Source organism: Octodon degus, unplaced genomic scaffold, assembly GCF_000260255.1.
Source record: "Octodon degus isolate 3935 unplaced genomic scaffold, OctDeg1.0 scaffold00194, whole genome shotgun sequence".
Taxonomy (NCBI): domain Eukaryota; kingdom Metazoa; phylum Chordata; class Mammalia; order Rodentia; family Octodontidae; genus Octodon; species Octodon degus.
Window position 1 is genome coordinate 1810282 of NW_004524770.1, and position 5499 is coordinate 1815780.

Here is a 5499-nt window from a genome sequence, read left to right on the forward strand (position 1 = left end):
CTGTACAGTTCAGGATGGCCTTGAGCTCACTGTATAGCTCATACTGGCCTCCAACTTGCAGCAATCCTCCTGCCTCAGTCTCCAGAGGCAGGTGTACACCTCCAGGCCTGGCTTGTCTTGACATTTTTTTTCCCCCTGGAACTAGGGATTGAATTCATACTGAGCCATCTCCCCGGCCCTTTGTCTTGACATTTTAAAAATTAGTACTAAAAGAGGGCTGAGAGGATAGTCAGCGGCAGAGCACTTGCTCAAGCCCAAGGCCCTGGATTCAAAATCCAGCCCTGCAATAAATAAATAAGGAAAAAGACAGGAGAAGAAGCAGAAGGAGGAGGAGCAGGAGGAGCAGGAGGAGGAGGAGGAGGAGCAGGAGGAGGAGGAGCAGAAGGAGGAGGAGGAAGAGGAGGAAGAGCAAGACACATAAGAGCACCACCCCGGGGCTTGCAAGCTGTGGCTGCTGAGTGCTTTCACCTAGCCAGGGACCTAGAGATGGTGTGGTTCTGGTGGTGGGAAGGCAGCGAGGTGGCCCCTCCACATTGGATGACAGGCAGTACTTAAAAGTGAATCGCACACTTCCGCGGGCCGCGCCATTCCGCTCCTAAGTGTGCGCCCTTCAAGCGAAGGCTCCTGTCCAAGCAACACCCGCTCGGCAACGTGCGGGCAGCTCTACTTGCAATAGCTAACGCGGGAACAGCCAAACGTCCGTCAGCCCCGGGGTGGGGAGGCCAGCTATGGGCCACCTATGACAGAGCCGCTCGGTGACAGCACGCGCTCCTAACGCGCAGTGACCCCACGGAAAGAAGACAGGCAGAAGCCGTCTCCCCAGAAAGGACCGTCTCCCCAGGAAGGACGGCACGTGGTGTGATCTCACTTGTACAAAACTCTCGAAAATTCGAACTCGTACTGATGGGCCGGTAGCAGTGGGTGTCGAGGTGGGGGGCAGGCGGTGGCACTGCTTGGAGAGGCCTGCGGGCCTGCGGTGGTGGCCTTCTCACAATTGCAAATGTGTCAGTGCTTAGCAAACTGTAGTGGGGTGTGGCAGCACACGCTTGTAATCCCAGCTACTTGGGAGGCCAAGGAAGGAGGGTCAAAAGCTTGAAGCCAGCCCAAGCAATTCAGTGAGACCTTGCCTCAAAATTTAAAAAAAGAAGCAGAGGAGCCCGGGGGTCGTGATTCACTGGCACGGCACCAGTGCCCCCAGAACCGCATGCTTTAAGTATCTGTGTTTTATTGTATGTCAGCTTACTTCCCATGTTAGAAGGACCACTGGTGGCATTTGCCAAATGACAGCACTTGTACACACAAGGAACTCTGGTGGTTTCCAAGGCCAAGTGCTGTATGGGGCTGTCGTCTCAGCCGTCGGGAGCCCCAGGCAGAAAGACAGCTAAGTTCAAGCTCCCACGGAAGGCGCTGCCTAAAACAAACCGAGCACGCTGCGCATGGTGGTGCATGCTTGTAACCCCAGACTCAGGAGGCTGAGGCAAAGGCTCACGTGAGTTCGAGGCCAGCCTAGGCTACCTAGTGAGTTCAAGGCCCACCTGACCTGCCTTGAAAACCCTGAGCCAAAAAACGAAAAACAGAACACACCTCAGAGAGAAAAAAGCCAGCAGGGGGCTGGCCAATGAGCCACCTGCACTACCCCCCACGGCCTCAGTGGGGCGCCCAAGAGCCACCTGGAGCCATCCCAGGATCTCACCATGCCCGCTGCAGAAGGTGTAGGTGGAGCCTCGCTTAGGGTCTCTGGGTGGGAGAGGGCCACAGCCCAAGCGGAGAGAGAGAACAGGGTGCAGGCAACACCCACTGCTACCGGCCCATCAGTACGAGTTCGAATTTTCGAGAGTTTTGTACAAGTGAGATCACACCACGTGCCGTCCTTCCTGGGGAGACGGTCCTTTCTGGGGAGACGGCTTCTGCCTGTCCTCTTTCCGTGGGGTCACTGCGCGTTAGGAGCGCGTGCTGTCACCGAGCGGCTCTGTCATAGGTGGCCCATAGCTGGCCTCCCCACCCCGGGGCTGACGGACGTTTGGCTGTTCCCGCGTTAGCTATTGCAAGTAGAGCTGCCCGCACGTTGCCGAGCGGGTGTTGCTTGGACAGGAGCCTTCGCTTGAAGGGCGCACACTTAGGAGCGGAATGGCGCGGCCCGCGGAAGTGCGCGATTCACTGTGTCACCAGAAAGGCACAGCAAGGCAAGCTGTCACAGGCTGGCCATAGCAGCTGCCCCTGCAGGGCAAGCTCCGCTAGGGTCCCCGAGTGCGCCCAATCCCCAGAACATGCGCGTGCCTGCTCCTGCCCTCGCTCTGCCTCCGAAGGCCTCGTCTAACCTTAGCTATCAGTGCCGCTGAGCGCAGGCCAGCCCTGCACCCTCTTCCCCTCGTTAGCTGTGGAACGCGGGACAAAGTACTTGGCTGCCTCTTGCCTCTGGCTGTAAAGCAGGGAGAGTATAGAGTCAGCTAGCAAGGCTGAGGCTGTCTGCAAGCAACAGTGACACACACCCAGAATAAATGTGGCCCTCAGAAGGGGGTCAGCAAGCCGGCACTCAGCATCATCATCATCCCCAGCGCCACCTGCACACTGTTCTCAGCATTTCATCGTCACGATCGCCATGTACCATTGCCATAAGAATCATCACATGTGACCTCCACCACCACCACCACTGCCACCTCCACCACCACCACCATCACCGCCACCACCACCGCCATCACTGCCACCACCACCGCCACCTCCATCACCACCACCACCTCCACCACCACTACCACCTCCACCACCATCACCACCTCCACCACCACCACCTCCACCACCATCACCACCTCCACCACCATCACCACCTCCACCACTACCACCTCCACCACCATCACCACCACCTCCATCACCACCTCCACCTCCACCTCCATCACCACCTCCATCACCATCACCACCACCATCACCACCGCCACCTCCATCACCATCACCACCACCATCACCACCACCACGACTACCACCATCACCACCACCTCCATCACCACCTCCACCTCCATCACCACCTCCACCTCCACCACCATCACCACCTCCATCACCATCACCACCATCATTGCCACCACTTCCATCACCATCACCACCATCACCGCCATCACCACCACCACCGCCACCTCCACCACCACCGCCACCTTCACCACCACCGCCACCTCCACCTCCTTCACCACCTCCATCACCGCTGCCACCATCACCACCGTCACCATAGCTCCCACCATCATCTCATTGTTACTATCCTCACCATCACTGACACTATCATTACAACATCCAAGATCGCATGGCTAGATTTGGATCTTGGCTTGGTGGCTCTGGAAGCCATACTATAACCACTCCAGCACCATACAGCTCAGAGTACCTGAGGTATCTGTGTGTGGCAGCCCCCGCCCCATTCCCTAGCCCCCTCCTGTGGCCCCTGCTCACATGCAGGTAAATGAAGGCTCAGGTGTGTGACAGTGCAGGCTTCAGAGGAGCCTTTCTCCTCTTCCCTGAGTAGCTGTGCTGGGGCCGATAGGTAATACATCATGTGGAAGGGATCTGGCCCAAGACAAGGAAATCCTCCTTCAGGTCTGGTGGGGAGGGTGTGTCTCAGGCAAGCGGTAAGTCAGGGCCCAGCGACACCCAGGCTTTCTCTTTTGCGACCCTGCCCAGGAGCTGCAGCCCCCAACCCCACCCAAACTACTCCTTAATGAAGGTTCAGGCAGTTCTGCCTCAGAGGAGGGCTGCTGGGCAGGGAGAAAGTAGGCATGGGGCTCCCTGCTGTAGGTCCCAGGGTCCTGTCCCCCTTGTGGCTGATATGGCTCTCTGACTTTGGACAGAGGGCAAGCTGTGGGCAGGAGACCACAGGCTGTGGCTGTACCAGGTGGGCGTGGGATCCTGCACCCTTCCGTCACCTTCCTCTCTTGCACCCTTGTGTTACTGTACCATTTGCTTTCCTTACTCTTTTGTCAGATTTGCTGCCCGGAGGCCCAGGGCACATACAATCAAAGCACAGCTCCAGGTCTTCTTCCACCTTTGGGTTCAGTTTGTGGACATCCTGGAGGGTGGACCATCTCCCTGCTACCAGGCAGCCCGCGAGAGGTGCACAGGAGCCAGCTGGGCTCGGCCTCCTGGGCTGGGCTCCTGTGCAGCACCCACCCCAACCTTCCTGGGGCGGCGGCCCCACCACAGAGATGCAAGGGGTCAGCATACCACCGGGTCTGGCTCCAGAGCACCAAGCCAAGCGACTGAAAAGGAGACGCCTGTCCCCGCAGCCGAGCCAGGACTCCCAGCAGGCTGGATGCCAGCGTGTTCCAGACGGGCTGGAGGGTCAGGTTCCAGAGGAGAAAGCAGCGAGACCCCTCCTGGACAGGCCTGCAAGCTGACCTCTGACCCTGGCACAGACAGCCCCGGCATGGGCTTCCATTCCCCACAGAGCATCATAGACCTGGTGTGAGGACTTCTGGCTACCCAGACCCTCCCCTTGCAGCCTCGGTTTCCCCATCAGGAGGGGGCACTCTCCTCCCAGGGGCCTGTAGAGGTGAGGCTTCATGAGGAAAGGGCTGTTGGCTGCATCTGTCTAGGGAGCAGGCTGAAGACCATGCCACCATCCCCCAGGACCAGATGCGTGCATGGGGCAGAGCATGCGTGGGACTGTCCTTCCCTCTGTATCTGTGTCCAGGAGGTGGCCCCCGGCTGGCTTTTGGGCCCCTGCCTGGGAGAAACGTGCAGGATGCCTGAGCCAGTAAGGAAGTGCAGATGCTGGGCAAGATGAGAGCCCCAGACCCAGGGCTTTGCAGGAGCAGCGTGCCGGGTGCTGGGGGCAGCAGTGTGGTTCTGTCTGTGAATTGTGACCCAAGGGAGGCATTTGTAGGGACCTCACCACCTGCCTGGCACCATGGAGGTCCTGTTTGAAGCCCTGTGAGAAGGTCCACTTATCAGCCCATTTTACAGAGCAGGAAACTGAGGCCAAGGAAGAGAAAGTTATTCTCCCAGAACCAGGAGCTTAGGTGAAGGAGGAGGGGTGCACAACATGCCGAATACTAACAGGGCACTCAGGGCTTTGGGACCTCTCATCTCCTACACCCTGGAGAGGCCCAGCCCGGGACCCCAGAGGAAGGCACCTCAGAGACTCGCTGAGCAACCAGCCCCTTGGACTTTTGCCTGCTCTGGCACCAGGCTAGCCAGGTGTGGCAGCTGCTTAAACACGCCCTGAAGCAGGGGCTTGCTGGACTCTGAAGCCAAAGTAGAAAGTGGCTGCAGCCAAGCTCCTGCCAGGTGAGTCACCTGGGCTTGTCCCACCTTGCTAGGTGCCACCCCCTTCTTCAGGCTCCCTCCCCCAGCCAGGCTCGGCAGCCCCCCCCCAACCCTGGGCTTGTGGGCCCCACAGGACCAGAAGACAAAGCCCCCAGGGCCACTTGCTGCTGGGCCCTGCTGACCTCCCTCCTCGGTGTCTCCACGGGGTGAGAGGCCTCTGTCGGGGGAGGGGGTGGACTGAGCAGGAGGATAGCCTGCCCC